This window comes from Thamnophis sirtalis, unplaced genomic scaffold, assembly GCF_051295495.1.
Source record: "Thamnophis sirtalis isolate CommonGarterSnake01/CBP01778 unplaced genomic scaffold, rThaSir2_p1.2 scaffold_2, whole genome shotgun sequence".
NCBI classification, from domain to species: Eukaryota; Metazoa; Chordata; class Lepidosauria; order Squamata; family Natricidae; genus Thamnophis; species Thamnophis sirtalis.
In genome coordinates this window covers 49,312,222-49,340,061 of record NW_028261382.1, presented here as the reverse complement: position 1 = coordinate 49,340,061, position 27,840 = coordinate 49,312,222, and the positions used below count along the sequence as shown (strand labels likewise).

Below are 27,840 nucleotides of genomic sequence, written 5' to 3'. Positions count from 1 at the left end.
AGGGGGTAGGGGAGGAGATTCAGAGGAAATGTCTCAAACTGGACATTTGCAATTGCTGGTTGCTTTTTTTCCCCATTCCTGTGCAAAATGTTTAATGGGCAGTGCTTCTCAACCTTGGCAACTTGAAGATGTCCGGACTTCAACTCCCATTCGCTGGCTGGGGAATTCTGGGAGTTGAAATCCGGACATCTTCAAGTTGCCAAGGTTGAGAAACACAGTTATAGGGGATCCTGGACTTCGTTTAGTAATCGTTCAAATTCACAATGGCACGGGGAAAAAATATATAGCCGGGTTTCACACTTAACGACCGTTGCAGCATCCTCATGATCAAAATTGGGACGCTGGGCAACTGACTCATATTTATCACGGTTGACAAGCAAAGTCCACCGGGGTGGGGGGGTGGGGAGCCCGATTCTTTTTAACAACTCTGTTCCTCACTTAATCACGGCGGTGATTCACTTAACAACAGTGGCAAGAAAGGTGATAAAACGGGGCCAAATTCACCGAACAATGGAAAGGTTGGGGTGTATTGCAGGCAAGGCAGTTTATCAAGATTGGCTTTTGCAGGTGAAAAGAAAATCACATGGATTGCATTCAGACAATTCACTGGACTAGGCTGGGAGATTTAGATTTTGAGTCCGGTGGAAGCCATTCTCTTGCCACATTGTGCAAAAGAGCCTGAGTGGCATCTATTGCATGTTGTGTAAATGTAACCAAGGTAGTTTGGTCAAGGTTTAACCTCACTGTTGTTAAACCAGGGTCTCGGTATGTTTAAACCAGTATTTCTCCATCTGGACCAGTGTTTCTCAACCTTGGCCACTTGAAGATGTTCGGACTTCAACTCCCAGAATTCTGGGAGTTGAAGTCCGGACATCTTCAAGTGGCCAAGGTTGAGAAACACTGATCTGGACACTTCTAACATGCTTGGACTCCAATTCCCTGAATTCCCTAGCCAACATGCTTGGAGCTATAAGTTTCAAGCATGCTTGAAGTCTAGGGAAGAGAAGGACCATCTTCCAATATTTGAGGGGCTGCCCTAGAGAGGAGGAAGGGGGTCAAGCTATTCTCCAAGGCACCTGAAGGCCAGAGAAGGAATAATGGATGGAAACTGACCAAGGAGAGATTCAACCTGGAAATAAGGAGGAATTTCCTGACAGGGAGAACAATCAACCCATGGAACAGAAGTTGCCTTCGGAAGTTGTGGGAGCTTCATCCCTGGAGGCTTTCAAGAAGAGACCGGGCTGCCCTCTGTCACAAATGGTATAGTGTCTCCTGCTTGGGTGTGGGGGGGTGTTGGACTAGATGACCTCCAAAGTACCTTCCAACTCTGTTAATCCGTCAAAGATGGATGGACTTCAACTCCTGGCATGGCTGGTTGGGGAAATCTCGGAGTTGGTCCAGAGATCCTTAAAGCATGATGGCTAGGGAATTGTGGGAATTGAATTCATCTTCAAGGGGCCAAGGTTGAAAAATACTGAGCTGGCATGTCAAGACCAAGTGTGGAATTCTGGGAGTTGAAGTCCAACCATCTTCAAGCATGCTGGCTGGGGAATTCTGGGAGTTGAAGTGCAATCATTTTAAAGCATCCGGGCTTGAGAATTCTGGGAGTTGAAGTCCATCTTAAAGCAGTCTGGCTGGGGAATTCTGGGAGTTGAAGTACAATCATTTTAAAGCACGCTGGCTTGAGAATTCTGGGAGTTGAAGTGCAATCATTTTAAAGCATGCTGGCTAGGGAATTCTGGGAGTTGAAATCCATCTTAAAGCAGGCTGTCTGGGGAATTCTGGGAGTTGAAGTGCAATCATTTTAAAGCATCCTGGCTTGAGAATTCTGGGAGTTGAAGTCCATCTTAAAGCAGTCTGGCTGGGGAATTCTGGGAGTTGAAGTGCAATCATTTTAAAGCATGCTGGCTAGGGAATTCTGGGAGTTGAAATCCAACTTAAAGCAGGCTGTCTGGGGAATTCTGGGAGTTGAAGTGTAACCATCTTAAAGCAGTCTGGCTGGGGAATTCTGGGAGTTGAAGTCCCCACACCTTAGAGTTGCCCACGTTGAGAAATACCGGTTTAAATACTGGTCAAGAATAGCAAAATATACCTTTCTCATCCTGACACGTAACGATGTGAACAAACAAACCTTTTATTTCTCCCGTTGCCCAAAGCCAAGATGGGGCCTTGTTGCTCCCCAGCCCCGGCGTTTGATCTTGGCTTGTGTAGGAAGCCACATGCCAAAGTGCTGATTCAACAGCGTTGCTATTTTAAATTTTAATTAATTGAATGTGCTGAATTTGTAAGGCCACCCACTTGTTCAACCACTCAGCATGCGGGGAAAGTCAAGAGGGTAACTCACCCTCACTTTCAAGGTGACAAAGCAGAAAGTGATTCAACCTGCAAAAGATTCGTATCTGAGCTGCGTTTGAGGAATTTAATGTGGCGAAAGTTTAGTATGAATTGAATCCTCCTGCGATTTTGTGCCCTGGTTTCATTTGAAGTTCTGGGTGAGCCAGGCCCACAGCTGAAAGAAAACACCTTTGCAGCAGTTTTACAGCATCCAATCCTACCCCGTGAGCTGCCTGTGTCCATGAACAGATTAACAGAGTTGGAAGGGACCTTGTAGGTCATCTAGTCCAACCCCCCTGCCCAAGCAGGAAACCCTAAACTGTTTCTGACAGACGGCAGTCAAGGCACACATGCCTTCTTCAACAGAGAGCAAAATTCCCTAAAATCCTGACTTATTGTGCGGTGTGAATGTGTCTAATGCAGTGTTTCTCAACCTTGGCCACTTGAAGATGTCCGGACTTCAGCTCCCAGAATTCCCCAGCCAGCGAATGCTGGCTGGGGAATTCTGGGAGCTGAAGTCCGGACATCTTCAAGTGGCCAAGGTTGAGAAACACTGGTCTAATGGTTAAGGCACTAGGCTAGAAACTGGGAGACCATGAGTTCTAGTCCCGCCTTTAGCCATGAAAGCCAGCTGACTAACTCTCGGCCAAAGACCAGGAGATGATGAGTTCTAGTCCCATCTAGACAGCGAGTTCTAGTTCCATCTTAGCCATGAAAGCCAATAACTTTGGCCAAACACTAGGTGACAGTGAGTTCTAGTGCTACTTTAGCCATGAAAGCCAGTTGAGTAACCTTTGGCCAATCACCAGGAGATGGTGAGTTCTAGTCCTACTTCAGGCATGAAAGCTGGCTGGATGACTTTGGGCCAATCACCAGGAGACAGTGAGTTCTAGTCCTCCCTTATCTATGAAAGCCAACTGAGTAACTTTGGACCAATCACCAGGTGACGGTGAATTCTAGTCCTCCCTTATCTATGAAAGCCAACTGGGTGACTTTGGGCCAATCACCGGGTGATGGTGAGTTCTAGTCCTACTTCAGCCATGAAAGCTGGCTCGATGACTTTGGGCCAATCACCAGGAGACCGTGAGTTCTAGTCCTCCCTTATCTATGAAAGCCAACTGAGTAACTTTGGACCAATCACCAGGTGACGGTGAGTTCTAGTCCTCCCTTATCTATGAAAACCAACTGGGTGACTTTGGGCCAATCACTCTCTTCCAGCCCAGCTCACCTCACACGGTTGTCGTTGTGGTGGGGAGAACAGGAAGAGGAAATGGCATTGAATACCTTCGCTGCCTTCAATTATTCGTCCAAATAATAAACATGGCGGGATGCAAATAAATAAAAATGGTATACCAACTACGCTGGGAGAAATTCCAAGGTGGGAAAACGCTGAATCCGATGCAACAGCCTATCCCCAGCTTACAACCTCTTGAAAGAGTGTGGATTTTTCTCTCTCTCTCTCTCTCTCCTTTTTCTGCCACAAGAAACCCCACCATGAAAGTTTGCCTTCCTTCTGGGAGCAAACCTCCTGTTTAACAACCCGTGGGATCCAACTCCGTGTGGATAATGCAAGATAACGAAAAGAAGACGAAGAAAAATATCCCCACCCAGATTGGATCTGGTTTTGAGCAGCTCGTATTCAGCAGCAGGCATCCGGTGACGTGAGTGGAAGGGAATGTCAGCATTTTTGGGAAGGGGTGGGTTTTCAAACGGGGCGGCACAGTGCCGGGAGGGGTTAAAACAGTGTTTCTCAGCCTTGGCGACTTTAAGTCCTGTGGACTTCAACTCCCAGAATCCCCCAGCCAGCTATGCTGGCTGGGGGATTCTGGGAGTTGAAGTCCACAGGACTTAAAGTCGCCAAGGTTGAGAAACACTGGCTTAAGAGATGGTGAAACGTAGGAGAAGAACCGGGAACAGCTGGATTTTTAAGCTCAGCAAACAGCTTTACGCAATGCACTAAAAATCCGTGTCTTTCAAACGTGGCCCCTTTAAGACGGGGAGGACTTCAACTCCCAGAATTCCCCAGCCACTACGACTGCCATAAATATGAGTCGGTAGCCCAAGCATCTGAATTTGGATGCTTTGACCACTGCAACGGTCGTAACATGTGAAAAACAGCCGTATGTCGGTTTCTTTCAGGACCGTTGTAGCTTTGAACGGTCGCTAAATGAACTGTCGTAAGTGGAGGACTGGCTGTATACATCTACGTCCAGGTAGTCCTCAGGGCACGGACACAATTGAGCCCCAAATTTAGGCTAAGGGAGACAGTTGTGAAGCGAGTTAGCTCCGTTTCACGACCTTCCTCGCCACATTCGTTAAGTGAATCACTGCACTTCTAAAATTAGTCACGCGGCTGTTAAGTGAATCGGACTTTCCTGTTGACTTTGATCGTCAGAAGGTCCCAAAAGGGGATCACGTGATTCCCTGGGGACACTGCAACCGTCACAAATGTGAATCAGTTGTCAAGCGTCCGAATGTACATCACGTAACCATGGGGATGCTGCAGCGGTCGTAAGTGCGAACAGTCGCTTTTTTCAGGGCTGTTGTAGCTTTGAACGGTCACTAAATGAACTGTTGTAAGTTGAGGGCTACTTGTAGCTAAATAGCAATAGTAGTAAGAGCCGTGGTGGCGCAGTGGTTAGAATGCAGTATTGCAGGCTAATTCTGCCCACTGCTAGCAGTTCGAACCTGATCGGCTCAGGGTTGACTCAGCCTTCTGTCCTTCCGAGGTTGGTAAAATGAGGACCCAGATTGTTGCGGGCAAAAGGCTGATATTTGTAAGCCACTTAGAGAGGGCTGGAAAGCACTGTGAAGTAGTACGTAAGGCTAAATGCTATCTTCCTTCCTTCCTTCCTTCCTTCCTTCCTTCCTTCCTTCCTTCCTTCCTTCCTTCCTTCCTTCCTTCCTTCCTTCTTTCCTTCTCTCCCTCCCTCCCAGTGGTCACAATGCAGTATTGCAGGCTAATTCTGACTACTGCCAGGAGTTCAATTCTCACTGACTCAAAGTTGACTCAGCCTTCTGTCCTTCCAAGGTGCGTAAATTGAGGACCCAGATTCCTTCCTTCCTAGTAGCCACAATAATGCAGTATTGCAGGCTAATTCTGCCCACTGCCAGCAGTTCGATCCTGACCGGCTCAAGGTTGACTCAGCCTTCCGTCCTTCCGAAGTGGGTAAAATGAGGACCCAGATTGTCGGGGAAAAGAGGCTAGTATTTGTAAACAACTTAGAGAGGGCTGTAAAAGCACTCTGAAAAGGTAGATAGATCTGGGTTCTGCTATTGCATGTGTGAATCTGTTCTCCAACTGCCAATACCCCCCTCCCTTGGGGGCCACGAGTTCCAATCGTGAACTTAGGAGACTGAACCGAAACCCATGGCATTTGCTTTGCACCAGGACAGAAAGTTCTCTTGGCGTCGCTTTTTTTCTTTCTTTTTTTTTTTGATTCAAAGAGAAACTGCTTCTTTGAAGATTTCTGGTCAAAAGAGAAATATCTCAGCCATCCAGCTCCACCTTCCAACTCTGAGCTGTTAAACCAGCTGAGGAAGATTCCACCCCAACCCAGGAAGACAAGATCGTGAGCTGATATTGCCAGCTGTGACTGACAGGTGTGTATCTCTCCCATCGCCTGATTATTGACTTAGAATAACAGACTCAGAAGAGACCTTGTAGGTCATACAGTCCAACCCCCTGCTCAAGCAGGAGACCCTATAACATTCCTGACAGATGGCAGTCCAGTCTCCCCTTGAAAGCCTCCAGGGATGAAGCTCCCACAACCTCCGAAGGCAACTTCTGTTCCATGGGTTGATTGTCCTCCCTGTCAGGAAATTCCTCCTTATTTCCAGGTTGAATCTCTCCTTGGTCAGTTTCCATCCATTCTTCCTTCTCTGGCCTCGGGGGCTTTGGAGAACAGCTTGACCCCCCCAACTCCTCTCTGTGGCAGCCCCTCAAATATTGGAAGACTGCTCTCCTCTCTCCCCTGGTCCTTCTCTTCCCTAGACCAGTGTTTTTCAACCACTGTGCCGCGGCACACTAGTGTGCCGTGACATAGTGTAAGGTGTGCCGTGGGAAAAACACCTGCCTATAGTCAATATAGGCACAGAGTTATTTTTTTTTTTAACATTTTCCAATGGTGGTGTGCCTCGTGATTTTTTTCATGAAAAAAGTGTGCCTTTGCACAAAAAAGGCTGAAAAACACTGCCCTAGACTAGCCATGCTGAGAATTTAACAGAGTTGGAAGGGACCTTACAGATCATCTAGTCCAACCCCGCGCTCAAGCAGGAGACCCTACACCATTTCTGACCAATGGCATTCCGGTCTCTTCTTGAAAGCCTCCAGGGCTGAAACTCCCACAACTTCCGAAGGCAACTTCTGTTCCACGGGTTGATTCTTCCCACTGTCAGGAAATTCCTCCTTATTTCCAGGTTGAATCTCTCCTTGATCAGTTTCCATCCATTCTTCCTTCTCTGGCCTTCAGATGCTTTGGGGAATAGCTTGACCCCCTTCCTCCTCTCTGTGGCAGCCCCTCAAATATGCCATATTCTAGGTGTGGTATTACTAGGACTTTATAGGTTTTAATAGGTTTTCAAAAGCAGACAATCATTTGACTGGGTTGGTATAAGGACTACTGTTTTGAGGATGGAAACTGACCAAGGAGAGATTCAACCTGGAATTAAGGAGGAATTTCCTGACAGGGAGAACAATCAACCCAAGAAACAGAAGTTGCCTTTGGAAGTTGTGGGAGCTTCATCCCTGGAGGCTTTCAGGAAGAGACTGGACTGCCATCTGTCAGAAATGGTGTAGGGTCTCCTGCTTGGGCAGGGGGTTGGATTAGATGACTTACAAGGTCCCTTCCAACTCTGTTAAACTGTTAAAACCTCTAGTGATGGAGCCCCCACAAGAGATATGGAGAGAAATTTTATGTTTCTCAACGGAGCAGCCCAAAAATGCATTTATTCCACGCTTCCAGAGCCAAGGTGGCGCAGTGGTTAAATGCAGCACTGCAGGCTACTGCTAGATCAGCAGTTCAGCGGTTCAAATCTCACCGGCTCAGGGTTGACTCAGCCTTCCATCCTTCCGAGGTGGGTAAAATGAGGACCCAGATTGTTGGGGGCAATATGCTGACTCTCTGTAAACCGCTTAGAGAGGGCTGAAAGCCCTATGAAGCGGTATATAAGTCTATTGCTATTGCTATTACTGCTATTGCTCAAAGGGTAGGTTGATTTTTGGACGTGGTTTTTGTTTCTGTGCCTCGGTTGCTCAGCTCCAATGTCCTGCGCAAATCAACCGTGTAAGGATGGGCCTGGCTATTAGCAGAAGCTGACAAGGCAGGCGGTGACAGGATTATAGTCTTTACGGATGGCAGTTTCGCTGAAATGTTTCATTATGCCTTGTTTTTGTGCCTCCCATTCACAAGGCTGAGATGGGCAGCTCTATAAATCCAACCCGTCCATCCGTCCATGAGTTATACACTCTGAAACATCACGTTGTTGATAAAATGCAAGGTGTACAAATGACATCGAAACGTTCCTATTTTCCTTTCCAAAATAGTGTTTCACTGACATTTTCTCAAACTGTAACCCATCTATAACAATCCGCATGCAGCCAAAGCATTCATTTACAACCCCCACCACATAATACGGTCAAATGGCACTCAAACTTACTCCGAGAATTATTTTGGACACATCAAAGAATAACCAGGGTTTAGTTCAGTGTTTCTCAACCTTGGCAAGTGGAAGATGTCTGGACCTCAACTCCCAGAATTCCCCAGCCAGCGAATGCTGGCTGGGGAATTCTGGGAGTTGAAGTCCAGACATCTTCCACTTGCCAAGGTTGAGAAACACTAGTTTAGTTTCTTAGTTTGGAAATTCAAAATAGATCGGAGGAGACTGATTCCTCGACTTAATGACCATTATTAGTTTGAATTTACAACGGGGTGGGGAGAAAATGACTTCTGACCCGTCCTCAAAGTTATGACCATCGCACCACTTGGCAACCAGCTCACATTTACGACGGTTGCAGAGTCCCGCGGTCACCTGATTCATGATTTATGACCCTTCCGGTTATCTTCTGACCAGCAAACTCAATGGAGGAGTTGCATTGCTTAGCGACCAAAATCCCAATTCCATTTGTGGTTATAAGTTGAGGACTATCTATATATTAACGAAAGGAATTTTAGCGATGTTTCCCAATCCAGTAGTGAAAATATTGTAAGCAAGGCCCATCCCACATAGGCAAAATGCTTACAGCAGGACTCCTCCAATCTTGGCAACTTTTAAGACTTGTGGACTTCAACTCCCAGAATTCCTCAGCCAAGCATGGGGAATTCTGGGTGTTGAAGTCCACAAAGTCTTAAAGTTGCCAACTTTGGAGACCCCTGCTTTAAACCTTATTTTTAAAACTGCAGAACGGCTCTATGCTGTGAATGCAGTCTGGTGGAACCAACAAACCCACATTCTGGCTTTGTATCATAGCTATGATAGGCTGAATGCCCTTGTAAGCCAAAATTGTCTTGCAGCAGCCATTGTGAACTGAGCAATCATAGAGTAGCAGGAGCCAGATCGGCTCTATCAGTCCTCCAAAGAAAAGAGTCAAATGGATAGAGCGGCTTAAAAAAAACAGACAACAACACAAGATTCTCTATGAGAGAAATCAACTGCCAGGCTGGGCAAGTGAAGAAGCAACTCCCCAAAGGTGATTGGCTGCCGTACCACAGCCACGCCCACACCCATGCCAGCTTGGCCAATGGGGACAGAGCCTTTGACATAAGGCAGCTTTTGTGGCCAGATGATTGATGGGGGAGGGAAAGAGCTGAAAGTTATTATGATGGACACGTTGGCAAGAAGGGCTGCTGGTTGCAGAGCCCAGATTTGGGTGGGAAAGTGTGACAAAAATAAAAGGGTCCCTTTTTAATGCACAGTTTAAAAGAAGAAAAATAAGTAAAACGAGTTTCACAATTTGGTGCATTGCAAAAGAGTAAAAAAAAAAAAAAAAAAGAAACCCAAAAGGAATGGATGAAGGATTTTCAGTTTCCCCCAGTTGCCCGTCCGCTTCTGACTTTGCAAAATAGGATGTTGGCTTAGGAGAATGCATTGATCTGTCCTCTTTATGTGTCAATAGCTATGTTTTGCTTCTTTATATCCATTTATTTGTGCCATTATTTGTGTGTTTTCATACTTGCTTCCTTGTACTTGTTGACAAATAATAAATAAATAAATACATTTCTCATCCCTCCTCTCTAAAAGGCTTCCTTGCCTGATAAGCCAGTTGATCCCAAATCAAACAGAGCAAAAAACTAAGCTAAGCCAAGCTGAATTTCTTTTCCTTTTAACTTTCTTTCCCTTTCCTCTCTTCCTTTCCCCCTCCTCCCTTCCTTTCTCCTCCTTTTATCCTATTTTCTTTTCCATTTTCCTTTCCCCTTTTCTTCTTTCATCTTCCTCCTTCCCTTCTTCTCCTTTTATCTTCCTTTCCTTTCTTCTTTCCCCTCCTTTTCTTTACTTTCCTTTTTCCTCTTCCCTTCCTTTTATATTTTCTTTTCCTTTTTCCTTTCCTCCTTTCTTCTTTCCTTTCTTTTCCTTTCCTCTTTCCCCTTCCCTTCTTCTTCCTCTTATCTTCTTTTGCTTTTTCCTTTCCCCTTTCCTTTCCTCTTTCCCCCTCCCTTCTCCTCCTTTTATCTTCTTATCCTTTCCTTTTTTCCCTTTTCTTCTTTCACCTCCTTACCTTTCCTCTTTCCCCTTCCCTTCCTCCCCCTTTTATCTTCTTTCCCTTTCCTTTTCCCTTTCCCCTTTTCTTCTTTTCTTTCTCTTCCTTTCATTTCCTTTCTCCTTCCTTTCTTCCTTCCTTCCTTCCCTCCCTCCTTCAAAATGATTGACAGGACAAGAAGCCCCTTCTGCTGTCCATCGCTTAATCCTGTTTTCATCTAGTTTTACCTTTTTAATTTACTCCTTTTGACTCTTTAAATTCTGTTTCTATTTTTATAATGTATAAGCTGGCCAGAGGCATCTTATAGGGGAAAACTGACAGCATAAATCTTTCATGAATCAATCAAATAAAGCGTCAACACATCTCCACTCCCAAGGGCACCTTCAGGGAGAGGACACCTCCTCATTTCTCCCGCCACACTCCCAGCAAAATATCTGCAAAATATCCGGCCATCTACTGTGCAATTAATTGCCAAATGGGCCTCTATTTCCATTATTGCAAGAATTATTAAAGAAAACAGGAACCCTCTTCAAAGTAGGGAGGGGAGAGAAGCAACTGGGCAGCCATCTGTCAGTGATGGTATAAAGCTGTGATGGTGAATCTACGCCACCTGAGCCAGAGGTGCCATGCAGAGATGTGGGCATGCAGGCCGTGGCCAGCTGCTCCTCTAGATGCCGGCACGCCAGCTAGCTGGTCCTCGTGGCCGCTGGAGCGTTAGAAAACTGCCCGAAAAACGGCCTGAAAACAGCCCCCCAAATGGCCAAATAACAGGCTGTTTTTCGAGCCGTTTTCATGCCATTTTGGAGTCATTTTTTTCAGGCCAAAATGGCCGGGAAAAAACCCCAAAATGGTGAAATAAGAGGCTGTTTTTGGGAGGCATTTTCAGGCCACTTTCGAGTTCAGTTCGCGGTCGTAAGTCGAGGACTTGCAGTTGGTTTCGACAGAGAAGGATGGCGGAAGCCCTGGGTGGGAAGAGCCGTGATTTGTTCCTTTTTTCCTGCCTCGACAGGTTTCCTTGGAAGGGTTTAGAGCCAGAATTTCTGGAACAGCTTCCGAGAGTTGCGGCATTGCAGGGCAACGCACAACACGGAGCAATTACTACTGCTGCTACGCACTACCCTCTTTCTCCTCTCTTGGGCCCTCGCTCAAACAGACCAGAATTTCGACTCCAGGTTCCCACGAAGGAATGCAACCCACACACGGAGGGCAGATACGGGAAGGGTACTTTGCCCTTCCCTTCCGGGGCGAAGTCCCACCTGTGCAAAAGGTGAAGACACCACGCCCCGACGAGGGGAAATCTTGCGTCGTTTCTAATGGTTTCCGTTCGTGTTCTTTCTCTACTCTGCCGATTTCCTTTTATTTTATTTTTAATTGCATTCCACGGTGTCTGATTCTCGGAGTTTCCTTTTCGAAGGTTTTCCAGAAAGGGGTTTGAAACGGACTCCTTTTCTTTTGGGCTGAGAGAAAGTGGTTGGGCCCAAGGTCACCCAGCCGGCTCGGGGGCCTAAGGCAGGACTAGAACTCGGGACTAGGACTCCCAGTTTCTGGCCTTAACCACCACACTCTGTCCTAGAAGGTGACTCAGGTCACAAGCCTTGTAACTCCGATCTGTCCTTCCTGTCCCATGGAAAGAAAACCCCATCGGGCCTGAAAGAACAGATGAACAGAGTTGGAAGGGACCTTGTAGGTCATCTAGAGCCAAGGTGGCGCAGTGGTTAAATGCAGCACTGCAGGCTACTGCTAGATCAGCAGGTCAGCGGTTCAAATCTCACCGGCTCAGGGTTGACTCAGCCTTCCATCCTTCCGAGGTGGGTAAAATGAGGACCCAGATTGTTGGGGGCAACATGCTGACTCTCTGTAAACCGCTTAGAGAGGCCTGAAAGGCCTATGAAGCGGTATATAAGTCTACTGCTATTGCTATATCTAGTCCAACCCCCCTGCCCAAGCAGGAGACCCAACACCATTTGTCACAGATGGATGTCTAGTCTCTTTTTGAAAGCTTCCAGGGAGGAAGCTCCCACATCTTCTGATTAACAGAATAACTACTGGAAGGGATCCTGAAGGTCATCTAGTCCAACCCCCAGCCCAAGCAGGAGACCCTACATCGTTGCTGACAGATGGATGTCCAGGTTCATCTTGAAAGCCTCCAAGGATGAAGCTCCCACAACTTCTCGAAGGCAACTTCTGCTCCATTGAATATAGTACACCACAGTTGGAAGGGACCTTGTAGATCATCTAGTCCATCCCCCCACTGAAGTAGGGGACCCTACACCATTTCTGACATATAGCAGTCCAGTTTCATCTTGAAAGCCTCCAGGGATGAAGCTCCCACAACTTCCGAAGGCAACTTCTGTTCCATGGGTTGATGGTTCTCCCTGTCAGGAAATTCCAGGTTGAATCTCTCCTTGGTCAGTTTCCATCCATTCTTCCTTCTCTGGCCTTCGGGTGCTTTGGAGAATATCTTGACCCCCTAACTCCTCTCTGGGGCAGCCCCTCAAATATTGGAAGATGCTCTCCTGTCTCCCCTGGTCTTTCTCAGCCCTAGACTAGCCAGGCCTAGTTCCTGCAACCATCCATCGGATGTTTTAGCCTCCTGTCCCCTCATCATCCTGGTTGCTCTTCTCTGCACTTTTTCTACACTCTCAACCTCTTTTTTACACCGTAGTGACCAAAACTGGATGCAGGATTCCAGGTGTGGTCTTGCACATGCGCACATGCGCACTTACACACCTACACGCACACCAGCTTTGCACACTGCTCGCCCACAGGGAGAAATCTCCTTTGAGAGGAATCGACTGCAATCAATTGGCCCACCTCGGACTCTGCTCTTCCCTCCTGGCGTTAAGGCGAAGATCCGTGCTCCGTGGCCCCTGGGTGTGAGCTCAGGCACACACTCACAAACACAACCCTCACGTCTTTGCAAGCCTCCGGGCAGGAGCTGAGAACCTGACCAGACCTATCCCACTGCTTTTGTTGCAGAAACCTGCTCTAGCTTGTTCCCGGCTGGGAGGGTGGCAGCTCCTTTGCAACGGGAATCAGATTTCAGATCCCTGCGTGTCTCTCTCACACCTACTTAAGATGGGGAAGCAGGATGATCGGGTCGATATGAGGCTCACCTCCACGCCAGGTCTATGCCAGGGGGGGAGGGTCCCAGCAACCCCAAAAGCATCCCACCTAATCTTCTTGTCCCACCAAATCCTCACTGTCGTCTCCCATCCACCCCATGGATCCTATTCGCCCCCCCAGTTCCAGTGGGTCTTCCCACCCTTGCAAACGTTTTCCAAGCTCCTTCCCTTCTCTCCCCCCCCACCCTCCCCCTCTAGATTCTGCTGGAGGCATCTTCTCTTGAGCCTCCATATTTGGGCAAAAAAACTTTCCCAAAGAAATCTTGCCAGATCTGAAGGGTTTCTGGTGAGGAGGAGCACTGAAGCGCAGCTTTAAAGGTGTTGGGGAGGGGAGGGGTGAGGAGAGAAAAAGGAAGGAGGGGAGAGGAGAGGAGAGAAGAGGGAAGGGAAAGAGAAGAGAAAAAGGAAGGAGGGGAGAGGAGAAGAGAGGAGAGGGAAGGGGAGAGATGAGAAGAGAAAAGAAAAGGGAAGGAGGGAAGGGAAGGGAAGAGAAAAGAGAAGAGAAAAAGGACGGAGGTAAGAGAAGGGGAGAGGAGAAGAGAAGAGAAAAGAAGAAGGGAAGGAAAGAAGAGAGGAGAGGAGAGAAAAATGAAGGAGGGAAAAGGAGGAGAGAAGAGGAAAAGGAAGGAGGGAAGGGAAGAGGAGAGAAGAGGAGAGAAAAATAAAGAGGGAAAAGGAGGAGAGAAGAGAAGAGGGAAAATGAAGGAGGGAAGGGAAGAAGAGAGGAGAGGAGAGAAAAAGGAAGGAGGGAAAGGAGGAGAGAAGAGAAGATGAAAAGGAAAGAGGGAAAAGGAAGAAAGAAGAGAAGAGAAAAAGGAAGAAGGGAAAGGAAGAAGAGAGGAGAGAAGAAAAAAGGAAGGAGGGAAAAGGAGGAGAGAAGAAAAGAGGAAAAGGAAATGTGCGTTCACACATTCCAAAGGGGCCTGTTTCACTGGAACGCTTGCAATCCATATTTTACAGGACCAGCAACCGCAGGAGAAACAAGTATTTATATATATATATATGGACATTTTAACCCCCATTGCATCTAAATCTCCACCAGCAAGATCTGAGAGCTATAGGTGTATTTTTGGGGGGGGGGCAGGGGAGTGTAGAGGGGGGGGGTTATCCTGCAAATCCAGCAAAGATCTGGGACAGGAATGTGGCAACCGTATTTAAAAACAATGCTGGCTTGGGGGAATTCTGGGAATTGGTGTCCACCAAGTTGCTAAGGTTGAGAAACTTTGCACATTTCAAGCACAAGTTCCCCTCCTAATACACATATACACACCCTCAGCTTCCTGCATTCCATTTCAGAGCCACCTGTGAAAAAAAACCAAGGATCTCGGGAACTTGTATCATTTTGCCAACAAACTGGGCGGGGGGGCAGGGGGAACTGGTTAAACTGGTTTATGGGGCAGGGCGTGAAAATTATGCACACCGAAGATGCTGCTGCAGCCCGATAATGGAATCTTATCTCCCTCAAGAATGCTTCCAAGCTGGAGATTTTTAGTAGGCATTTCACCCAAAGAGTTCCAAATCTACCATGGGAACCTTGAGGACTAGCAACCTGCGATGAGGAAAAGAAAGACCAAAAACCAGATTTCTTTCTTCTTCCCCCTTTGCAGGTAGAATCGTATTGTTCTTAGAGGAATATTTATATACAATATAGCTAAAGATAAAGGTTCCCCTTGCACTTAGATGCTAGTTGTTCCCGACTCTAGGGGGCAGTTCTCATCTCTGTTTCAACGCCAAAGAGCCAGAGCTGTCCGAAGACGTCTCTGTGGTCATGTGGCTGGCATGACTCAACACCGAAGGTGCACGGAACGCTGTTCCCTTCCCACCAAAGGTGGTTCCTATTTTTCTACTTGCATTTTTATGTGCTTTCGAACTGCTAGGTTGGCAGACGCTGGGACAAGTCACGGGAGCTCACTCCGTTATGCGGCGCTGGGGATTCGAACTGCCGAACTGCCAATCTTTCTGATTGACAAACTCGGCATCTTAGCCACTAAGCCATCGTGTCCCTCATATACAATATACTCAGGATCTTCTAACGGGAATTTAAAAGCTAAGCCCAAGTCTCGGCTTTACCATTTCAGATTTTGGGGGGCAAAGTTTTATTGGCTGGCACAAATGCCCCTGGTTGTCTGAATAGGCACCGAATAAGTTTCATCCGCTCAGTTTCACCTCCTTTCGTCCTTTGTTCAGTTATTCCTACATCATTACTGTCCTCTTACAGTTCAGGAAGGGCCTGTAGAGGTAATCCTCAACTTACAACCATTCGTTTTGTGACCGAAGTTACAACAATGCTGAAAAGAGTGATTTAGAACCAGTCCTCGAACTTATGACCAACGCAAGGGGTCGCCGCAGTCGCACGATCCAAAGCAACCAACCAGAGGCGCTCTCTGAGAGAGACGGATGGTTAAGAAGTCATCCTCATTTCACAACCCCATAATCCCTTGGAAGATGGCGTCTGGACAACTGAGTGGGTGTTTATTGGCCGGATGCCCTTCCCTGTTGCCAATGAGGAGTTTTGTTCAGCAGATTATATTCTCAACATGCCCAGAGAGAGAAATACCTGCCTCTACCTGGGATCGAACTCACAGCCTGCGGATTGTGAGGCGAGAGCTCCAACAGGAGATTAAGAAGTCTGAAATATAAACAGACAAACACGCAAACGAACAAACCAGCTTGAATTAACCATGATCGCCATGTCCCGTGGTCCCATGACGATCATTAGTCATCTTCCCTGAGGTGTTCGGAAGCTGGATTTGTTTTAATGACCATGACAAAAATGTGGTTCATTTAATGACTGTTTGAAGTTACAACAGTTTGGGGGGGAAAATGACGTGATCCGCATTTGTAACCTTCCCGGCAAGCAAAATCATTGGAGGAAGTCAGATTCGCTTAATGAATGCCGTGATTCACTTAGCAACTGTGGTGAAAAACAGTTATATAACTGGCTTAATGGCTGTCTTGCTTAGCAACCAAAAATTGGGGGCTCCCTAGTGGTCGTAAATCGAGAACAACTTAGTGCTTAACTTACAGCAGTTCATTCAGTGGCCGTTTAAAGTTGCAATGACACTCAAAAAAGTAACTTACGACCGGTTTTCACACCTACGACCGTTGCTGGCATCCCCAGAGTCCCATGATCAAAATCCAGCCATTTGGAAACTGATTCAGATTTATGGCGGCCGCACTCTTCTGGAGGTCACGTGATCCTCTTTTGCGACCATCTGACAAGCAACAGCCAAGGGGGAAGCGAGACTCGCTTAACGACCGTGTGACTAATTTAACAAACGCAGCAATTCACTGAACGATGGTGGCAATGAAAGTCATAAAATGGAGCAAACCCATTTAGCAACCGTTTCACTTAGCAACATAGCTTTGGGGGGATCAACTGTGGGGTTAAAAACGGGCTTTTTTCCGGCCTATTTTTCAGGGCAAAAACGGCCCAGTAAATAACCTTAAAACCGACTGAAAAATGCCCAAAAAACAGACATGCATGAGCCGGCCAGCTGGTTTTCGGATTTCCATCTCTCCAGGGTGCGCATGCGCACACCAGGGGTGGGTTGCCACCGGCATTACTGACGGTTCGGCACGCAATTTTTTTTTGCGCGGATGTCTGCGTTTGCACCTAAAAAGGTTTGCGCACGCGCTCAACATTAGAAAAGGGGGGGGAGATTAAATGTTTGCAATTAAGATGGCTCTGCGCATGCCCAAAACCTAAAATCAAGATGGCGGCGATGCAGATAGAACCGGTTGGTGGGGGAGGTAACAAGCCGAGTTACTCCCTACTCGACTGAACCGGGCTGAACCGGTAGGAACCCACTTCTTGTGCACGCACATGCACACACCTTCCAGTTAGCGCCCTCGGTGCCAGAAAGTTTCTCCCTCACGGATTTAGGCCCTAGTTCTTTTTACACGCCTTGTGTCAATTTGTAAAGCTTGCGGAAATAGCACAAGGGGATGGTTTCCTTTCTAAGGAACACACACCATGTGCAAAAATGCAACTGGGCTCAGCAAATTCATTCACCTTCTTTTTGCGGTTCTTTTCTTTTCTTTTCAAGTTTCTGGTCCTCATGGTTGCAGTACATGATCCATAAGAAGCCACAGCAATGCAAACATATCCTTTACACTGGAGCTTAGGAAAAGGTGCGGAGTAAGATTCTTTGTGGTCTAGGTGGCCTTCAGTCAAAGCGAGGAAAATCTGAATATAGCTAGTTCTCGACTTACGACCGTTGGTTTAGTGACCAGAGTTGCAACGGCGCTGGGAAAAAGGAACTTAGGAGCGTTTTTGCGACCTTCTGACAAGCAAAGTCAATGAGGAAACCGGATTCATTTAACAACTGTGTGACTAACTTAACAACTGTAGTGATTCACTTAACAACTGGATGACTAATTGCTGTGATTCACTTAACAACCATGTGACTAACTTAACTGCAGTGATTCACTTAACAACCGAATGACTAACTTAACAACTGCAGTGATTCACTTAACAACCAAATGACTAACTTAACAACTGCAGTGATTCACTTAACAACCGGGTGACTAACTTAACTGCAGTGATTCACTTAACAACCGTGTGACTAACAACTACAGTGGTTCACTTAACAACTGTGTGATTAATTTAACTGCAGTAATTCACTTAACAACCGTGTAACTAACAACAACTGCAGTGACTCACTTAACAACCGGGTGACTAATTGCTGTGATTCACTTAACAACCATGTGACTAACTTAACTGCAGTGATTCACTTAACAACTGGGTGACTAACTTAACTGCTGCGATTCACTTAACAACTGTGGCAAGAAAGATTGTAAAATGGAGCAAAACACACTTAAGAACCGTCTCGCTTAGCAACAGAAATTTTCAGCCCAATGCTGGTCGTGAGTCAAGGATTATCTGCAACACCTTTTTTAACAAAAAAATACAAGAAATCACGAGTGTAACTTTTGCAAATCCCCGAATGGGACACAAACCACCTTCTGAATGTCCTGTAAATAGGACACCACCAGTACGGTACTATTACTACCGCTGCTGCTACTACTACTATTATTATCCATTTTTTTTTTGTTTTTGTTTTTTTTAAACAACCCATCAACTGGCAGCTTTCCTGCAAAGCAACATCGACAAAAATCTTGGCCGAGGATCCTGGAAAAAAAAAAAATCACAATTTTTGCAGCGTTTTCGGAATCTGCTCCCGGCCTCCCTCACGTGGGGCAACCTCGTGAAGCCCCCGTCCCACTTTGGACGGACGGACGGAGCCCAGGGGTCGATCAAAAAGCTTTTTTAGAGCATTTTCTGCAACCCTGACACTGCGGGGGGGGGGGGGAGGCTCTAACCACTGAACCCCACCACTACCTGGGAGGAGAAAACGGGGAAAGCGCGGTGTGGGAAGGAAGCCATTTTGCACGAGGTGGGTCAGGAGAGGGAAATAATTTTGTTTTTGGAGAAGGTGCCAGGGCACGGGGTGCCTCGTTTCACCGCAAACTAATGTAACCTCTCTGCCTCCTTGATTGGAGCGAGCCCGTCACAGGAGAAAAGGAGGAACAGCTGGGAGGCAAATTAAACCGGGATATTTTGAAGAGCAGGACGAAGAGGACACAACCAGAAACTAACTTAGGTTTATATATAATGTATGTGAGAGAGAGATGGGGGAGAGAGAGAGAAAGGAAGGAAGGAAGGAAGGAAGGAAGGAAGGAAGGAAGGAAGGAAGGAAGGAAGGAAGGAAGGAAAAGGAAGGAAGGAAGGAAGGAAGGAAGGAAGGAAGGAAGGAAGGAAAAGGAAGGAAGGAAAAGGAAGGAAGGAAGAACGAAGAAAGGAAGGAAGAACGAAGGAACAAAGAAAGGAAGGAAGGAAGGAAGAAAAGAGGGAGGGAGAGACACAAGAAAGAAAGAAAGAAAGAAAGAAAGAAAGAAAGAAAGAAAGAAAGAAAGAAAGAAAGAAAGAAAGAAAGAAAACATGATCATAATTGAGCCCAAAATTTTGGTTGCTAAGCAAGAGTGTTAAGTGAGTTTCACCACATTTTCCAAGTTGGCCACACCCACCCAGTCAAAAGACTGCCAAGCCATTCCCACCCAGTCACATGACCGACGAGCCACTCCCACAAAACAGGCCACACCCACAGAATAGGTTCTAAAAAATTTTGAAACCCACCATTCAGATACAGTATCTATATCTATATATCTATATCTATCTATGTATACATACATACATACATACACACACACACACACACATATATACACACACATACACAAATACAAATATAATAGCAGAGTTGGAAGGGACCTTGGAGGTCTTCTAGTCCAACCCCCTGCCTAGGCAGGAAACCCTACACCACTTCAGACAAATGGCTAGCCAAGATCTTCTTAAGGACTTCCAGTGTTGGGGCATTCACAACTTCTGGAGGCAACTTCTGTTCCACTGATTAATTGTTCTAACTGTCAGGAAATTTCTCCTCAGTTCTAAGTTGCTTCTCTCCTTGATTAGTTTCCACCCATTGCTTCTTGTCCTGCCCTCAGGTGCGGCAGATTTTGCAAGCTGGAAGTGGGGAGGCAAATGCAAATAGGAAAACCAGGGAAGAAAAATAACAAGAAAAATAAACATTCCACCCAAAAGGCCCAAGAAACAAAACAGGCAAAAATCTAACATGCAAAAAAAAAAAATGCACGGGGAAGAAATACAGAACATCCTCGACGTACGACCACAAGAGAGCCCAAAATTCCCACTAAGTAAGGCAGTTGCTAAACAGGTTTTGACCCACGTTACGATTTTTCTCAGCACCGTTGTTAAGGGAATCGCTGCATTTGTTAAGTTAGTCCCCCAGTTGTTAAGGGAATCTTTTGCTTGTCCAAAGGTTGCAAAACGGGATCACGTCAAACGTCCGGATCTTGATCATGTGACCATGGGGAAGCTGTGATGATTGTGTGAAAATAGCTATAAGACACTTTTTCAGTGCCGTTGTAACTTTGGATGGTCATTAAATGAATGGTTGTAAGTCAGGGACTGCCTATAAAGCGGGGGGGGGGGGAGAATGGCCGCTAAAAGCATGCCAGAAACTACTCAAAGCGAGAAAAAAATAAGATGGGATGGAATGAGATGGAATAGAATATAGAAGAGAAGAAAACAACACAGAATAGAATAAATAACAGCATAGAATGTAGAATAGAACATATAAAATAATATAGAACAACGTAGCATAAAAATAGAATAGAATAGAATATAGAATGGAATAACAGCATAGAATAGAAGAAAACAATACAGAATAGAATAAATAACAGCACAGAAAATAGAATATAGAAAATAATATAGAATATAATAAATAATAGCATAGAATATAGAGTAGAATAGAATATAGAAAATAATATAGAATAGAATAGCAGCATAGGGAATAGAATAGAATAGAATAGGAGAAAATAATATAGAATAGAATAAATAATAGCTTGGAATATAGAAAAGAATATAGAAAATAATATAGAATAGAATAGCAGCATAGGGAATAGAATAGAATAGGAGAAAATAATATAGAATAGAATAAATAATAGCATGGAATATAGAATAGAATAGAATATAGAAAATATAGAAGAGAATAAATAATAGCATAGAATATAGAATAGAATAGAACAGAATATAGAAAATAATATAACTAGAATAGCAGCATAGGGAATAGAATAGAAAGAATAGGTTTTTTAATTGATTATGCTTGCAACCTTATCAATAACACAAAAATAAAAATAAAATACGTAATCTGGTTCCAGGATAAAATAATTGGATAAAGTAAAACGCAGTGATCCTAGATACTGTGATAATACCAAGCAGCCAGTAATCAGATAAGTGAATCTTCCTTGCAGGATCTCTTAATTAGTCCGGTCCTTATCTCAACTGCCTTAATTAAAAACTCAGCACTTTTGTTTACAAATCCATACATAATTACAATAATGAGGAGTCGGGCAAAAAGAGAGAGAGAGAGAGAGGCCAGGCAGGACATTTATCTTAGCCTTCCAGAGGTGCTCAGTTGCGAGATGGCTGGCTCCTAAATTTCATAAATAAAATTAAATCAATCACTGGGTGCAAAGGACCCCTTTTGGGTAGGGTGGGGTGGACTCTCCTGCTCCTCTTTTTGTACCAGCCTTTTGCAAAGGCAAAAGTTAGCAGGCAACAGGTTAGAACTGAGGTTTGAGAGGCAAAAATCCATCTTAAAAGCCCCATGTGTGGGGGGAAAACACCCCATTAAAGTTGCTCTTTACACATTTTCTCCCACATGCCAGGTTTCTGCAATGAAAAATCAGCGGCCAAAGCTACACATCAAAAGGTGTCACTGAAGCTGAAAACTAAATAAAGTAAAGTAAAGTAAAATAAAACAAGGACTAGCAGGCTGAAAAACAACTTCTATCCCAGAGCAGTAACTATATTGAATTCTACTGCGCAATGCAATATGAACGCAACATCAGGGGTTTGCAATTCGATTGTATACCAAAGGCGAAGGAGGTGTGTTTGCATTTTATTTTTATAGGTTTTTAAAATAGTTTTCTTATGCATAATGCACACGGAAGACGGCCTTTTCATTTCGTTGTATGAGGCGCAATGACAATAAAGTCAAATATGCAAGTGGCATAGAGCTTCCTGCCTAAGCAGGGGGCTGGACTAGAAGACCTCCAAGATCCCTTCCAACTCTGTTATTCTGTTCCAAATCATCCAGTTTCTGTCCTCCCCCTTTGGGTCAAAACTTGGTGTCTCAGCCTCGTGGCGCCAACCCTGGATTTTCATCATTTTGAAACAAAAGGATGAAGCTTCAAGACCGAATGAAAAGAACTGGAGTTTTACGGGAGCAGGCCAGTGGTGTCTGCTGGTCCATCCCCTCCGGAGGGGGGGCATTTCATGGGCAGCCATTCCGACCGAGTGGAGAGCCGAAAACCTGGCAACGGCCCTCCGTGCCAGCTAACCCGGAGAAGCAAATTGCCAGACAAGCAGACAGTGAATTAACAGTTCAAAACATCCAGCCCCACTTTTGTGGCATCAGCAGAAAGCGGCAAATGGAGTTGGGGGACCCAGGGCCCAGGGAGCATGTCAGGCAGCTCCAGGCCCAGTGGTGGGAAACTGGCTGCGGAAGGTGAGGAGGAGAACTAGACTCTTCCGGTCTGTCCCAGTTTGTTTTTTAAAAAAGAGAATTTTTATTTATTTAGTGTACGGCGGTTGAAAGAGGATAATTTCCCAGATAGCAAATGCAGAAGGAAGTGTGGAAATGGAGTGATAACCAGAGCAATTTTTCGGGTGCAAAAGATCTGACCCTCCTCTTGCCAGGATCCATAATCCCCAGCCAACTGCTCTGTTGGCCAAAGATCTGAGGACACTGGATTGGGATGGGGAGGGAATTATACTTCGATTCCACTCTCTGCTCTCGTGCTGCCGTAAATATTTGGGGCATTGCTGTGGTGACCCATTGCAAGAACGCCCCAACCTCAACGCTACACACCCATTCCGTAAAAGATACACACACACACACTCCTTTCCCCTTCTCGGAAGAGGTCTCGGCAAGCTGCAACAGCCCACCCTGCAGGGTAGGCCCAGTCTATTGCAAACTTATCTTAACCACATTTTTTACATTCCTGCAAAAAAACGAGACAAAACCTGGATTAAGTTTGCATGACACTTTAATCTAGGTTAAAGGCAGTCGGTTTGAAACAGTTCATTTAGTAACTTTGAAAATGGCACCGATCACACTTAACGACGGTGGTAGCATCCCTACTGACCCGCGAGCGAAATCGGCTTGTATTTATGATGGTGCCAGTGTCCCGGACGACGTCCTGACGAGCAAAACCGTTGGGGAAGCCTCACTTAACGGCCATGTGACTAATTGAACAACCGCCGTGAGTCACTTCACCAATTTGTGCGAGAAAGATCGTGAAACGGGGGCAAGATTCAGGCAACCGTCATCTCGCTTAGCGACAGAAATTTCGGAAGTTGTCCCAAATTTCCAGGTCTTGTGGGAATCCCACTGTTCTGTTCGGATGAAATGGGATGGGTGAGTTTGCGGCATGCCTGAGCTGGGAGCTACATGGTGTGACTTCGCTTTCGAAATCTTCCATTAAAATTGTGTGAATTCAACTGATTTTGGGAGCTGCCCCTCCTACTCATCCTACACTTGCAAGGGGGTCTCGCCTGTCTGCAGCTGGATACCCTTCTTCTCTCCCAAACATAAAACCCATGAATTCCTCAAGTGCTCCGTTCTTACATCTTGTCACCTTTTTATATTAATTGGGTGTTCTTCAAGACATGGGGAACATTCTAGAGAAAGAAATCTAGAAAAGGAAACAAGAGAGAGAGATATAGAGCCCAGGTGACGCACTATTAAATGAAAAAAAAAGGGAAGGAAGAGGGGGAAATAGAAAAGAAAGTATTCACATACAAGTATATGTTCAAGAATGATAAAATAAAAACAGGTGGGATACGATAGGGAAGAAAAGGGAAATGATAGGTATAAAATTATATCTGGGCTTGCGGGAATACCATTCTGAAAATGCACCACTTGAGAAATGAAAAGAGATAACCACAATAACAGAAAGGAGGAGAGGAGAAGAGAGGGAAGGAGAGGGAAAGAAGGAAGAGGAGAGGAAGGCTGGAAGGGATAAAAAGAGAAGGAGAGAGGGCATGAAGGAGAAGAAGAAGAGGAGGAGAGGAGAAGAGAGGAAAGGGGAGGGAAGGAAGGAAGAGGAAAGGAGAGGAAGGAGGGAAGGGATAGAAAGAGAAGGGCAGGAGGAGGAGGAAGAGGAAGAGAGAAGTAGGGGAGAGTCAAGGGAAGAAGGAAAGGGGAAGAGAGGAGGAAGGAAGAAAGGAGAGAAGGGAGGGAGAAAAGAAAGGAAAAGTAGAGTGGTGATAATATAAAATAGGTGTATGGGACGATAAACAAAGCAACCCAGAAATTATATTTTAACTTTTTATATGGAAAAACAAATGTATAAAAGTGATAACTATAAATAAGAACTATAACTGTGTGAATGGATACCTGTAACTGTATGTAAGAGATTAAAAATAAAAAAATGTTATTCCCAAGGGATGGAGATTACAAAATTTGTGCAAATTTGTTCCTATTTGTGCAACTCTTTGAGTTTAGAATAGCTGGAAGGGGCCTTGGAGGTCCTCTAGTCCAGCCCCTTGCTCATGCGGGAGACCCTGTACCATCTCAGACAAGTGACTGTCCAGTCTCTTCTTAAAAGCCTCCAGTGATGAAGCACCCACAATTTCTGGTGGCAAGCTGTTCCACTGGTTAATTGTCCCCTTTGTTAGGAAATTTCTCCTTAATTCCAGGTTGCTTCTCTCCTTGATTAGTTTCCATCCGTTGCCGTCGTCCTGCCCTCTGGTTATTTGGAAAATAAATTGACCTCCCCTCCTCTTTGGGGCAGCCCCTCAAATCCTGAAAGACGGCTATCATGTCACCCCTAATTCTTTTATTATTATTTTTAGCTTTTGCACTGCATCTCTCGGTTCTGCGCCACAAGACACCCCCCCCCCCACGACCTCTAAATCCCATCAATAAAAATAGATAAATGAAAATAAACCCAACCAGGGTGTCCTGTTAATTCTGGGAGGGGTCCAACAGCTTATGCAATCACAGCCTTTTCTTTCTTTCCCTTCCTCTGTTTTTCTTCCTTTCTTTCTCTCCTTCCTTTTTGGTGATTTCGCTCTTGCAAGTTCTGCAAGTTTTGTGGGGTCGTATGAATTTGCGCTGCCCGCTTTCTGGCTTTCTTAGGGATTCCCTTGGCTTCTGCTCACCCCCCTACCCCACCCTGGCCCCCTCTCCCTAGATTAGAGCCCCCTCCCAGGCCCTTTTCGGATGGGCTCGGCCCTTCCCCTCCGAGCGTGGCTGGCCTTCGTCAGTCTTTCCACCCAGCTTGCATTCCAGAGGGCTGGCGGGGACCCAAGGGCGGGGAGGGGGGCGAGGTGGGGAGGGGGAGCGCTTCCCCGCCCAGAGGGGCCAGCCCCAGCCAGGATCCAGCGCCTGCCCCGCCCGCAATCCACATCCAGGCCAGTTGCAGTAAGCAAAAGGGAGAGGGGATGAAAGAGACAAATGAAGTTGCAGAAGCAGAGCAAAGCGGAGTGACTCCAGGGCGCTGGCTGGATCCGAATGGGAGGGTGGGGTGGGGAGGGGAAGGGAGGGGAAGGGAAGGAGGGCAACGGGTGGGGTGGGGCAGCTCGGCTTCCCACGGGACCGACCGAAACATCTCTCTCTCTCTCTCTCTCTCTCCCTCTCTCTCTCAAAAGTGCTTTTTTCCAGGAGGCAACTGGACTTTCTTGCTTTTTTTCTTTTGAAGACTTTTCGCTTCTCATCCAAGAAGCTTCTTCAGCTCTGACGAGATAGTGGGGAATGGAGGATAGTGGGGAGTGGGGACCCCCCCTCTCTGCCAGATCCCATAAAACTTTCTCTCTTTCTTTTTCTCTCTCTCTTTCTCTCTCTCTTTCTCTCTCTTTCTTTCTCTCTCTTTCTCTTTCTCTCTTTTTCTCTTTCTCTTTCTCTCTTTCTTTTTCTCTCCTTTTCTCTCTCGCTCTCTTTCTCTCTCGCTCTCTTTCTTTCTCTGTCTCTCTATTTCTTTTTCTTTCTCTCTCTCTGTCTCTTTCTGTCTGTCTCTCTCTTTCTCTCGTCTTTCTCTGTCTCTCTTTCTCTCTCTCTCTCCCTCTCTCTCTTTCTGTCTGTCTCTCTTTCTCTCTCTCTTTCTCTCTCTCCCTCCCTCTCTCGACGCGGCTCTTCCAAAGCGGAGTCACTCGGGCAATAAGCAGAGCCAGGAGTGGGGTGGGGGCTTTGCAAAGGAAAAAGAGGGGAGGGGGTTCCGAACCCATCCAAGCCCCTTCCCCTCCCTCCCAAACGCCTTTTGCCTCTGCCCCTTGGGCACAGCTGCCAACCTGCGGGCCGCCCCCGTTCCGCAACTCCGGGGCGAAGGCTGGAAGCAGAGCCGCGCCCTGTCCCGAAGTGCCCAAGCGGAAAAAAAAGAACGCCAGTCCCGAGAGAGAGAAAGAGGGGATCCCCGCTAGGAAAGCCCCACGGGTCTCCCCCTCCCCACAGACCCTGTTTCCTTGGGAATGCCAAGGCGCGAGAAACCCTGCCCCCGAACCGGAGTCACTCCGGATTAAAGCCAACGCCTTGCCCGCGCTGCCAGCCACATCAGCTCCGGCCTACGCGCACCTTCCAGCCCCGAGTGGGCACGGGGAAGCTCAGACTTTCTCGGACGGGTCCATCCCCCTCGCCCCCAAAGGAATCCCACCTGCAGGGAGGGTTTAAGGGGGGCTTCACTGCCCGCCTATTTCTAAACCAAAATAGGGCGTGGGGGGGGTCTTTCCCGCTCCAGATTCAACCCTCAGGAGTGGCACATCCAGATTATATGCAAAAAAGGGGGTGGTGGTCGCGATTGCACCCCCTCTTTTTATTCTGTTCAGTCCGAAGATTGTGGGGAAACGGGACCACCACCACCCCTCCTCCAGCCGGACAAAATCTCTTGCCCGAAACCCCCTCCCCACTCCGCTCCCGCTGTCAAACTTTCTCAATAGTTCCACGCAGGGATTCTTCAGGGCGGTGGCCAGGAGGGGAGGGGGCGCCCCCTTTCCCTGCAAGGCGCGACTTCTTGGGGAGGGGGCTCCACCGACTTCCCAATGGAGGTCTTCTAGTTGGGGTCTTGCAGCGCCACGCGACTTTCGGGCAGGGGGCAGCTGGCCCCCGAGTCCCCCCTCCCACTGAACCCGCTGAAAAAGGGGCTTCGGGACCCCCCGACCCGCGCCCCGCCCTCACCTGTGGGTGGGTGGCTTTCAGCTGCCCAGCACGGCCATCCCAGAGCCCCGACCCGGTTCCTGGATTCCTGGTGGCGGCGACCGAGCCCTGACCAGCGGGCTCCCGACGAAGCTCTGCCGCGGGAACGAAGCGAGTGGGGCGTTCCCCGCCCGGCTGTGGCTCTTGTAACTTAGCCCGGGATGGGTGTGACTCGACGCTCGGCCCTCGTCGGGGAAAAGGGAAGGGAGGGGAGGAGAGGAGAGGGAAGGGAAAGGAAAGAGGCGGCCTGGAGGAGGGGAGGGAGGGAGGAAAGAAGGAAGGGAGGGAGGGAGGAAGGAAGGAAGGAAGGAAGGAAGGAAAAGAGGGAGGGGAGGGAGGGGAGAAGGAGGGAAAAGAGGGAGGGGAAGGAGAGATAGGTTGGTTAAAAAGGAAGGAAAGAGAAAGGGGAAAGAAAGGTAAGAGGGAGGGAGGGAAGGAAGGAAGGAAAAGAGGGAGGAAAAGAGGGAGGGGAGGGAAGAAAGAGAAGAAGGAAGAAAAAAGGGAGGTGAGAGAGGGAAGAAGGGAAGAGGGAGGGAAAAGAGGGAGGGGGAGGGAAGAAAGAGGAGAAGGAAGGAAAAAGGGAGGGAGGGAAGAAGGGAAGGAGGGAAAAGAGGGAGGGGAAGGAGAGATAGGTTGGTTAAAAAGAAGGAAGGAAGGAAGGAAGGAAGGAAGGAAGGAAGGAAGGGGGAAGGAAAGGTAAGAGAGAGGGAGGGAAGGATGGGAAGGAAAAGAGGAAGGGAAGGAGGAGGGGAAGGAGGAAGGAAGGAAAAGAGGGAGGGAGGGAAGAAGGAGGGGAAGGAAAAGGGGAGGAGGGGGAGGGAAGAAGGAGGGAAAAGAGGGAGGGGAAGGAGAGATAGGTTGGGTAAAAAGAAGGAAGGAAAGAAGGAAGGAAGGAGAAAGGGGAAGG

General features: G+C 46.9%; 1 protein-coding gene across 2 annotated transcripts in view; it reads right to left on the bottom strand.

Annotated features, from left to right (window-relative positions):
* The window catches only part of AHNAK (AHNAK nucleoprotein), a 78,285-nt gene extending 51,209 nt beyond the window's left edge, over window positions 1-27,076 (bottom strand). For both annotated transcript variants that reach the window (XM_087705388.1, XM_087705387.1), the window contains exon 1: window positions 26,916-27,076. The gene's annotated coding sequence lies outside the window, so the exon portion shown is untranslated. The remainder of the gene's footprint in view (window positions 1-26,915) is intronic.
* Window positions 27,077-27,840: the final 764 nt, after the last annotated feature.